Source organism: Lepidochelys olivacea (genome assembly GCF_965140295.1).
Source record: "Lepidochelys olivacea isolate rLepOli2 genome assembly, chromosome: 2".
NCBI classification, from domain to species: Eukaryota; Metazoa; Chordata; order Testudines; family Cheloniidae; genus Lepidochelys; species Lepidochelys olivacea.
Window position 1 is genome coordinate 141,158,585 of NC_140412.1, and position 12,461 is coordinate 141,171,045.

The 12,461-nt window shown below is 40.3% G+C and overlaps 1 protein-coding gene across 1 annotated transcript in view; it reads left to right on the plus strand.

Annotated features, from left to right (window-relative positions):
- The window catches only part of CTNND2 (catenin delta 2), an 867,924-nt gene that overhangs the window by 268,621 nt on the left and 586,842 nt on the right, over positions 1-12,461 (plus strand). The window lies entirely within an intron of this gene.

Consider the following 12,461-nt stretch of genomic DNA (forward strand, 5'->3'; position numbering starts at 1 on the left):
AAATGCTGTGTGTTCTATGCTATAGATGTAAGCCCAAATCCTGGTATTTACCCATTGATTGCAGTGGAATTTTTCCTGAGGGGAAAAGATGGCCCAGAGTCTCAGGATTTGGCCCAAAGTTATTTGAATAGGGCAAAGGGCATGTGCAGGACCAGTTTGCATAGATGACACACCTAATTCTCTCTCATTGTTTTCTGTCATTCTCCAGCTTTTGTCTATCACCTTGCAACCCTCACTGCTTTCATAACCTTTCCAGACAGAATCTTCTATCTTTTAGAATTACTTCTATCCATACTATAGGAGTAAGGCAGAGTGAGTAGATTTTAGTACAGACATGAATTATGTTTCAACTGTACAATTTCCTCTTAATTTAGTAACTCATTCATCTAAAAACTCTCATAGTTTGGAGAAATCATTTCTCTTCTGTTCTGGGTGAAATTCTGTGGCCTGCGTTGTGCAGGAGGTCAAACTAGATGATCATAATGGTCCCTTCTGACCTAAATATCTATGAAATCATTTCTCTTCTGTTCTGTACTTTCATGCATTGTGCTGTTAAAAAGACAGAGGAAACTGTTCTCATTCTGATCATCTCTGAAGCCAGAAATGATGGCAAATAGTTTTTCAATTGTATTTTGAAATTTATTCATGTTGATTGGTAATTGTTAGGTTGTGAGATTGCAGAGTGCTGATCTGGGCTTGATGATCTAACTTCCTTTCAAATGGTTGGAAGTATGTGGGAACAGGATTATACTTGTCATAGACTTTCAGTCTTTCTAATGGAACCAAATCCCTCTAGGGATTACACACTGAAGTTCTTGGGTAGAAAAGTTTCAGAGTAACAGCCGTGTTAGTCTGTATTCGCAAAAAGAAAAGGAGTATTTGTGGCACCTTAGAGACTAACTAATTTATTTATTTAAAGCTTATGCTCAAATAAATTGGTTAGTCTCTAAGGTGCCACAAGTACTCCTTTTGTTCTTGGGTAGAAAAGTTTATTTTAGGATCTTTTACATTTGCAGATACTGTATATTTGTACAAATACCTCTTGCGAGCCAGTTCCCTATCTCTTCCAAGCCAGAGAATGCTCCAAAGTGCTATTCTGCCTTTGTGTAATCATTTTTGCTACAGAAATGCCTAGCTGTTAGTTATGTGACTTTTCAGAAGATAAAAGCTGATGTCTTTATTATTGGTGGAAATTTTAAGATTAGGGTACAAAATCTCATGGTGAGACATTTGTAGCATTACAACTTTCTAACAATATTGGGTATGTTGTTGTCCAACAGAAATAAGTGTAGTCCTCATTTTAATATTTTACAGACTACCTGCTATAGGAATCATTTCTAGAATTACTTGTACTAATAAGGGAATGACATGGAGATTGTCATCCAGTTTACAAACAGTTATCTGTCTCATCATTCTGAGATTCTTCTTCTCCTGGGAAAAGACCTTCAGTCTGCTACCGTTCCACAGAAATGGAGTTCCACAACCTACCTCCCTGAAGGTTCCAGGACCTGTGCTGCCCCACAAGATACCCCAGTCACTTAAACATACCATGTGCCAAAATCCCACTGAAAGATGTGAGCTTTCTCTCTCAGGAAGCAGGTGGTACTGATGAAGTATATAACACACCCACGAACACTTTTCCCAGAGTCGAATGCAACTGTTTTTACAAAACAGTTTGTATAAAGTACGAGAGTACAGATAATTTAGAAAACAATCAACATCCTAACTGCAATACCCCTCACTATCGCACCCTTCCCTTGTGAGTCCCTGGGGGACCATCTGAGCTCAGGCAGGCCTGCACATGTCGGGTTGCTTCTCTCTCCTCTTCAGCTGGAGAAAATAGCTAAGGATCCCAACAGATCGGCTCCTCCCATTTTAGAACCTTCCAGTTTCCTCTGTTAGGTGATTCCCTTGCCGGCTTCCGCAGGTGACCAGAAACCTTTGCCAGGTGACTTCACTGACAAGGTGACTTCTTCCATGACAAAGCAGTTCTCCTGGGTAGGAGCTATCTTATTACCTAGAGCAATTACTTTTCAGTATTTGACCCTCTTTTATTACCCTTTTGCCACCAGCTTTTGGAATTTCAGTCCCACATGGAGATAAACAGGAAAGACGGAAGGCAAAAGGCTGCATATTCACAATGGATTTTGCAGATTGGTGAAGATACATACTAAGAGTGCATAATGTAGCAGTTTTCATTGTAACATTTCATAATAATTTCATAATATCAACGAGAATTGGTAAGTTTGTTTAGACAAAGCTTATGCTCTAATAAATTGGTTAGTCTCTAAGGTGCCACAAGTCCTCCTTTTCTTTTTGCAAATTATCACAGATACCCAGCCATTGTCACAGGAAGCCAGTTACATTATTTACATACACCTAGCTCTTTCTGGTTAAATTAATTATACCACAGAATTCCATTAAAAGACTTTTGGGTATACCAAAAACTTGATTACCTATTCTAAGTATGAAAGAGGTCTTTTTTTTATTTGCAAGATTTTTCCCATGTACCTTAATAGCAGGAAAGCAGATTCAGTAGCTATAGTAATCAGAAATACTTTCCATGCCCAGATACTCAATGATCACCTATGGATATTTCTTATCTCTAAAATATAATTTTGTCCATCTCTAGTGGCTGAGTTTTGACTAAATAAGTAAAATCAAAATTAAATAAAAATGTAACTGAAAACATTCATTTTATAAGCTGAAGGAGAAGCCAAAATTTTCAAACTTCACTGTCTAAAGATGGGTATCTAAATATTGAAATAAATGGTATAATTTGTATAGGTATTGAACCCTGAACTGCAATCGAAATCAATGATAGCAGGAGGTGTTCAACTCTTTAAAATCCAGGCTGACTGCTTAGGTGCCTAAAAATGGATTTACAAGCCTAAATTAAGGCATCAAGTTTTGAAAATCCTGGTTCAAGTTAATATTGATTATTTCAGATGTTGTATTCATTGTGTAGCTGCAGGCATGTTCACAAAAAACATAATCTTCAAAACTCACACCAAGTTCCACTTCTCTGAGCCCATTAGCCATGCAGAATGTTACTTATAGGATACGTGCTGTCTCCTGTTCCAATTCCAGTCTCCCACTCTGTTGTAGACCCACTGTCTGATGGAGGAAATCAAAACACTGCAGAAACACCACTGACTTTTACAAATACTGATTTGTTGTAGAATTATATTTTATACTGATTTTTCTAGTTAACACACATACAAGCACATTAAATATTAAAATCACAAACTTATGATGTAGCTGCAGAACTGTGGAAATATTGTGATTTTTGACAGTACTGATGTCTGGATTCCAGTTTATATTGTCAAAGTAGCTCCCTGGATATATATGTTGAAGTTAGACCAATAATACAGCTAAACAAAACCAGCAGAATTTGATGAAAACATCTGCTGGAGATAAGCTAAATTACTTCATAGAGGAGTATAAAATAACCAAACATAATTTGATCTTCTGTAACATGTTATTTTAATGTATGTTTGAGCTAACTATTTATTATATACTAGTGGCTCTTCTTATTCCACCAATCATAAGTAAAGCAAGCATGTAAGAAATTTTCATATAGCAATTCATAGAATATCATAAGCTGATACTGTTACTTCTCTAAGATATACTTCTGTTAGGGTTACCAACTTTCTACTCTCACAAAACCGAACACTCTTGCCCTGCCCCTTCCCTGCCCCTCCTCTGATGCTCCTCCCCTTATCCAAGACCCGACCCCCCACTCACTGCATTCCCCCTCCCTCTGTCGCTTGCTCTCCCCACTCCCTCACTCACTCATTTTCACCAGGGTAGCTCGGGGCTAGGGTGTAGTAGGGGGTGAGGGCTCCGGCTGAGGGTGCAGGCTCTGGGGTGGGGCCAGAAATGAAGAATTCAGAGTGCGGGAGGGGGCTCCGGGATGGGGCAGGAGGTTGGGGTATGGGAGGGGGTTAGGGCTGCAGGCTCCAGACGGAAGCAGTGGCATGTCCCCTCTCCGGCTCCTACGCAGAGGTGTGGCCAGGTGGCTCTGCATGCTTCCCTGTCTGCAGGCACGGCCCCCGAAGTGCCCAATGACCGTGGGTCCTGGCCAATGGGTGCTGCAGAGCCAGCACTTGGGGCGGCTGCAGCGTGTGGAGCCCCCTGGCTGCCCCTATACATGGAAGTTGGAGGGGGGACATGCCGCTGCTTCCAGGACCTGCACAGAGCCAGGGCAGGCAGAGAGGCTGCCTTAGTCCCACTGCACCACCGACCTGACTTTTAACAGCCCAGTCAGTGGTGCTGACCGGAGCTGCCAGGGTCTCTTTTAAACCAGGTGTTCCGGTTGAAAACCAGATTCCTGTCAACCCTAATTACTGTTTCAATGCTATTGATGCCAATTGTTTATGTTTTAAGAATTATGTTTAAGGCTGAATTGTTTCCTCTGCCTCTGTGGGCAGAGGGGATACAAACTCAATGTATCTAAGATAAGAAATGGGGATTTCATTGGGGTGGGGGATAGAGTGAAAAGGGGAAGCCTATCTCCGTAGCATTGTCTCCCACCACCTGTCCCTAATCCCATGAAAGTCTCTTCACAAAGGCTTCACAATGATTTGGAGGTGTGGTGTGGGAATATGTGGGACAGGGGAAGACAGCTTCTATCCTGCATTGTACATCCTCAATCCCACAGGACTCTTTCTTTTAGGATTAAAACCCCTTTTCTTTCCACTACCACCACCACCACTGTCTGGAGAGTGCTGGGGCCATTGGCCAGTGGGGAAGCCGCAGATCCCCAGCAGAATTTAAGTGGCTCTCCCTTCTGCATTTAGAGTTGGTAAAAACTCCTGAGTATGCATAGAACCACCACCACTGCAAACCTCTCTGCTTTCCAGTTGCAAGGTACACTTCTTCAACCTTGCCATCATATATCATACCTAAATATTTTGTTTTAAAATCTCATGCACAATTTTCCCTTAGGGAAAAAGAAAGAACTACATATGACAGATGGTAGTCATATGAGTTAAGTTTAAGATACCATGGATTCATCCATAGTTTAAAAGCCTGAATAGAATGGAAGTAATGATGATACCTCACATTTGTTGTTTGGGGTTCAATAGCTTATCTGTAGCATTACAATCAGTTTCCATGATGTTGGGGTTGAGGGAGTGTTGATTTTACTGCTGTTAAAAGGAAGTTACTACATCCATGGTTTTATGGTAATTAAATATAATTAGCAAATGTGCATGTACATAGCGTAGAGAATGGGGACACTGCAATGATAAACTTCGATTGCCAAGTTTCTAATTACAGCTAAAATGGTATGGTGTATTTGTCCCCCAGTAATAATGTAGTGATGTACAATATATCATAGACGGAAACATTTTGTTAACAAGCTGCATTTGTTAACAAGCTTCATTCACATATAGCAAGTTTTAGCTTACTGGTTCTTCCTTTGTATTTCTTTCGTCTCTTTAAAAATATAGTTTTTTGTACATGAGTTGGGTATAATAGAATCCTTGTTTTCTTACAGTGGAAATGTTTTTTCTTGCATTCATTGCTGCACTTGTTACTGATTCTGGGAATTGAATCATATACACCAGAGGTGGGCAAACTACGGCCTGCGGGTCACATCCGGCCCATGGGACCATCCTGCCTGGCCCCTGAGCTTCTGGCCAGGAGGCTAGGCTCCGGCCCCTCCCCCACTGTCCCCCCTCCTCCACAGCCACACCACCGCACAGGCAGCACTCTGGGTGGCGGGGCTGCCTGCTCATGCTGGGCAGCACGGCAGCGTGTCTGGCTCTGGCTGGGCAGCGCAGCGGCCAGACATGCTGCTCTGAGCAGCATGGTAAGGGGGCCAGGGGGTTGGATAAGGGGCAGGGGATCCCGTGGGGGCAGTCAGAGCACAGGGGGCGGTTGGATGGGGAAGAGGCTTGGGGGGGGCAGTCAGGGGACAGGGGACATTGGGGGTTAGATAGGGGGTGGAGTCCCGGTGGGCGGTTAGGGGCGGCGGGTCCCAGGAGGGATCTAGACTATTCTCAGTGATAGCAGATGACAGGACAAGGAGTAATGGTCTCAGGTTGCAGTGGGGGAGATTTAGGTTGGATATTAGGAAAAACTTTTTCACTAGGAGGGTGGTGAAACACTGGAATGCATTACCTAGGGAGGTGGTGGAATCTCCTTCCTTAGAAGTTTTTAAGGTCAGGCTTGACAAAGCCCTGGCTGGGATGATTTAGTTGGGATTGGTCCTGCTTTGGGCAGGGGGTTGGACTAGATGGCTTCCAGAGGTCCCTTCCAACTCTGTTATTCTATGATTCTAGGGGGCGGTCAGGGGACAAGGAGCGGGGGGGTTGGATGGGTCAGGGGTTTTGACGGGGGTGGGGAGGGGGCAGATGGAGGCAGGGGCCAGGCTGTTTGGGGAGGCACAGACTTCCCTACCTGCCCTCCATGTAGATTTGCACCCCGATATGGCCCTCGAGACAAAAATTTTGCCCACTCCTGATATATACTGTAACATTTTCCCCTGTAGTTTGCTTTCTTCTTTTTTTTATCCCAGTGCTTTTCCAAAGAGTTTATTTAGCGTCTACATTCATTCAATTTTATTTGGATTTCCAAATTTACAAAGCCATGTTAGTAACACTGTATATAAGATTGTGACCCAATTTCTGAGGGAAAACAAATTCCATTCTATCTGAAAATGTTCATGTTACCTCTGTATCTTGAGAAATATTTCTGGGTGTAAAATTTAAGGTTAGTCAGAAAATGTTTTTTTGGCCTTGTCCTCACTAGGAAAAAAAGATGTCTTCTTGAGTTAATTGTCATGAGGTAAAATCCTAATGAAGACAAAGCAAATTTTAGTTTTCACATGAGTTAGTAGGTTAAGGTAAATCCCCATAGTCTTTAACTCAGCCTGATAAACTAGTATGGAATCCACAAAGTGCCTTGTCTTCATTAGGCATTTACCTCATGTTAGCTAACTTGAGTTAAGAACACACCATTTTTCCTAGTGAAGATGCATCCTTTGAGAGATCAGTTTTTAGGGGGGTAAAGGGAGAGGATCAGGATAATAACTGATTTTTTTTCTATTAAGAAAGCTTTATAGAATTTTAATCATATGATTTGTTGATGTTCAAACTTGAGATTATTTGTTTTATGCTTCCTGGGGATTAGTGCTTATGCCTCTTACTAAGGGTGATTAAGACATTTATGTAAAAGAAGTACATTTTTTAAATCTCCGTGAGTGATATTAAGTTCTCCATGGATGTTGTACTTAATAAGAAGTAGACATGATTATTTGGACTCCAGGAAAGGGTTATTCCTTTTGGGGAGAAAAATGAGTGCATCCTAGTGTAATTTATTTACAGTAAGTTCATCTTGCAATGGAGATAAAGGAAAGGAAAAGCAATGTGCAGCTTATAAATAACTCACAGAACTCCATTCTATCCCAGTTTTGCAGATACGGTATCACAAACTATATTTTCATTTATTTTGACAATTGTAAGTTTGTACCGATTCTGACTATACAATACTTCATAATATACTAATAAGTATATTGACAGGTTTCAGAGTGGTAGCTGTGTTAGTCTGTATCAGCAAAAACAACAAGGAGTCCTTGTGGCATCTTAGAGACTAACAAATTTATTTGGGCATAAGCTTTCATAGGCTAAAACCCACTTCATCAGATGCATGGAGTGAAAAATACAGTAAGCAGTGTATATATTTTACAGCACATGAAAAGATGGGAGTTGCCTTACCAAGTGGGCAGGTCAGTGCTAATGAGGACAATTCAATTAAGGTGAAAGTGGCTTATCCTCAACAGTTGACAAGAAGGGGTGAATATCAAGAGAGGGACAGTTACTTTAGTAGTGCTAACGAGGCCAATGCAATCAAGGTGGACGTTGCCCATTTCCAACAGTCGACAAGGAAGTGTGAGCATCAGCAGAGGGAAACTTACTTTTTATAGTGACAGAGCCACTCCCAGTCTTTATTTGGGACTAATTTGATAGTGTCTAGTTTGCAAATTAATTCCAGTTCTGCAGTTTCTCCAGACCCCCAACCTGACGCAAATACTCATCAGCAACTACACACTACACAACGAAAACACTAACCCAGGAACCAATCCCTGCAACAAATCCAGTTGCCAACTCTGTATATGTATTCCAGGGACACCATCATAGGATGTAACCACATCAGCCACACCATCAGGGGCTCGTTCACGTGCACATCTACCAATGTGATATATGTCATTATGTGCCAGCAATGCCCCTCTGCCATGTATATTGGCCAAACTGTACAGTCTCTACACAAAAAAATAAATGGACACAAATCGGACATCAAGAATTGTAACATTCAAAAACTAGTAGGAGGGCACTTCAATCTCCCTGGACACTCAATAACAGACTTAAAAGAGGCAATTCTTCAACAAAAAAACTTCAAAAACGGACTCCAACGAGAAACTGCAGAACTGGAATTAATTTGCAAACTGGAAACCATTAAATTAGGCCTGAATAAAGACTGGGTGTGGCAGGGTCACTACAAAAAGTAATTTTCCCTCTGTTGATACACACACCTTCTTGTCAACTGTTGGAAATGGGCAACGTCCACCTTGATTGCATTGGCCTCATTAGCACTACAAAAGTAATTTTCCCTCTCTTATCAGAGGGGTAGCCGTGTTAGTCTGGATCTGTGAAAGCCACTTTCCCTCTCTTGATATTCACCCCTTCTTGTCAACTGTTGAGAATAGGCCGCTTCCACCTTAATTGAATTGTTCTCGTTAGCACTGACGCCCCATTGGTAAGGCAACTCCCATCTTTTCATGTGCTGTAATATATATACTGCTTACTGTATTTTTCACTCCATGCATCTGATGAAGTGGGTTTTAGCCCATGAAAGCTTATACCCAAATAAATGTGTTAGTCTCTAAGGTGCCACAAGGACTCCTCATTGTTTTTGCTAATAAGTATATGTCCTTCTTTTACTTATTTATTAATTTAGACTGCAGTAGCATTTAAAAATGCTAGGCATTTTCCAAACACAGTGGCAGGCAGTCTCTGCTCGAAGAGCATATAGTCTTAAAAGACAGTGGCAGATTTCGGGGAGAGGGAATGAAATATTCCAAAAACTTGATTTAGTGGTGATAATCACATGATCACTACTTAAAAACTTAGTGGTTGGGGTTTTTTCTTTTTTTTTTTTTTTGGTTTTTAAATAATAAACTTTTCATAATATAAGCTTAACTTCAGCACTATGCTATTAAATATTTAAATAGAAGTGGGAAGATGCCAATACCTACCTGCGGAAGTGAAAAAACAGATTGACAGTGCCAGAAGAGTACCCAGAAGTCACCTACTACAGGACAGGCCCAACAAAGAAAATAACAGAATGCCACTAGCTGTCACCTTCAGCCCCCAGCTAAAACCTCTCCAGCGCATCATCAAAGATTTACAACCTATCCTACAAAATGATCCCCCACTCTCACAGATCTTGGGAGACAGACCAGTCCTCACTTACAGACAGTCCCCCAACCTGAAACAGATACTCACCAGCAACCATACACCACACAACAAAAACATTAACCCAGAAACCTATCCTTGCAATGAAGCCCGATGCAACTGTCCACATATTTATTCAAGTGACACCATCATAGGACCTAATCTCATTAGCCATGCCATCAGAGGCTCATTCACCTGCACATCTACCAATGTGATATATGCCACCATGTGCCAGCAATGCCCCTCTGCCATGTACATTGGCGAAACCGGACAGTCTCTACGCAAAAGAATAAATGGACCCAAATCTGACATCAGAAATCATAACATTCAAAAACCGGTAGGAGAACACTTCAACCTCTCTGGCCACTCAGTAAAAGATTTAAGGGTGGCAATTTTGCAACAGAAAAGCTTCAAAAACAGACTCCAACGAGAAACTACTGAGCTTGAATTAATATGCAAACTAGATACTATTAGCCTGGGTTTGAATAGAGACTGGGAGTGGCTGGGTCATTACACATATTGAATCTATTTCCTTAAGTTAAGTATCCTCACACCTTCTTGTCAACTGTCTAAACGGGCCATCTTGATTTTCACTACAAAAGTTTTTTTTCTCCTGCTGATAATAGCTCATCTTAATTAATTAGCCTCTCACAGTTTGTATGGTAACTTCCAACTTATCTGTATGTGTGTGTGTGTGTACATATATATGTTCCATTCTATGCATCCAATGAAGTGGGCTGTAGCCCACGAAAGCTTATGCTCTAATAAATTTGTTAGTCTCTAAGGTGCCACGAGTACTCCTGTTCTTTTTGCAGATACAGACTAACACGCCTTCTACTCTGAAACCTGTCATTATTTTATTGTACACATTAAAATATATAGAGGTTCTACTATATTTGTTCATTCTTGACAATACTGTTGCACAACACCAATGAGGTAACTCAGAATTACAGCAATAGTGTATATATATCCATGGCTGGTCTGAATCCATTGTTATTCAGAATTCACTACAAGAGGAATGTTTTAGTTGTTTCTAAAACGTTCTAGGCAGGCTTTTGTAGGGCCTTGTTTTTGGTCTTTTCTAATATTTTTACATGTACTGAGAAAGAACAATATGCACATTTTATACAAATCATATTTAAGAAATAAGTAGCTGTGTGTGGGATTGACCATAGGTATTATTTCTCTATGCCAAAACATGATTTACATTTATTTGTGCTACTGCATGATTTTAAAATGCCAGTAAAACAGTTATTAATGGAAAAGGCCCAAACACAGAGCAAAGCATAACAAGATTGGCTTCATTATTTGCCAGCCAATAATCAATAAAAGAAAACCCAATTATCACTCAAATTGTGCCCTGAAAAAACAGGTGGGAATGAAAAAGTCCTGCAAATATCCTAAGGGGCACTATACAGTAAAAATTATCATCTGTGAAACCTGATTCAGAAGGAGAATGAGACTTTCATTGTATTTGGGTAAGTAAAACATGCAACACACCATCCCTATGGACTGCATGAATCATAAACTGATAAACTGAAGTAAACCAATTTTGAGATCTCTGTATTAATATTTGTGTTTAATGACACATGCACAGTACCCTCTGCCTTTTATACACTGATATTAAAGACAGCAGTAAGAGTGGATTCAAAAGCCAAAATTTTCAAACATATAAAGTATCTACATTTGCTTGACATTTGGGAAATTGTTACATGATCTTGGCTTTCAAGAAAAACCTAAGATATTCTCTCTGTTAGCAGGATGAAGGAGAAAACACTTCACACAGTATTCTTAAAAAAGACACCCTCCTTCACTTGCAATGTTTTAGAAATTGGTTGAATTCATAGCAATATGTTGGAAAATCTAGATCTTCAGCCTCTAAGAAGAGGAACAGGTGGAAAGGTGTCTACAGCCTAACCCACCTGTTGTTCTTCTTAGAGGCTGAAGATTGTTTTGCTGTCTGGGATGATCTGTATAAAATTCTCAGTCTAAGACTCAAGTGGTGTAAGTGAAAACAAGATTTTTAAGACTAGAGAGATCACATTAAACCAGAAGAAATGGTAAGAACTGCATACTTACTTTGAGATTTTGAAAAGCTTAGGTAGATAGGAGGAGGTCAGATTTAGTTTGTAAACAAAAAAAGATACCATATATCTAAGAGAAGTGACTTCTTCTCTCTGACCTTGTTCTTTGGACAGCCTGCTAGAGACCCATCTCTCTTGTTTGCCGCTTCAGGGTTCCTTTCCGCTGGTTTTTTTGATAGTCCAGAACCATTTTTAATGTTCAGGTTGTTTGACAGAATTCATTATCCTATCAAGCCTGCTGGTCGAGGTTACATCAGTATCTCAATAACGTAACGTTTCATCAGATGGGATAGAATGTATTCTGTGTACATTGGCTATTTTACTGTAGATTGTCTATTATTTTTCAGCTCCGGATGTATTTCCCTCAATTTCCTTTCTCAAAACCTATTTCCAATATCCCTTTTATCTTTCCTGGATATTAGTTTGCCTAAAGGGTCAAGGTGATTGAGTCCTGGTTCGCCCACTCAATTTTTTGTTGTAAAAGTTGGTAGATTGGGTCAAGTTCTGACTCCGTCTTTAAAGTTACATTATTTTTTATAGTTGACTCTTGTCAGTATTTCTAGTTTATATGAAATATTATTTATTGACAGATTTAAATGTCACATTCTACATAAGGTAAAATGGAAGCCACAAGTGGGATATTGTGAGACGATACAAAAGCTATTCTATGAGGAATGATTATTGGGAAAACGGGCGCAGAGAAGAAGGTGAGAATGAGAGTTTTTTGTTAACTTCATAAAGATACCCAGACTAGATGACATCCAAGAATGATAACACATTCAGGAGAGAAAATGAACAGTATTGTGAGTGATGAAGTAGACTGACAGATCAAGTTAACAAAGAAATGCTTAAAAAATGAGAAAATCCTAGCTTTTCAGCTCAGTTCAAAGCAATATGTCAAATCAAACTGGGAGGC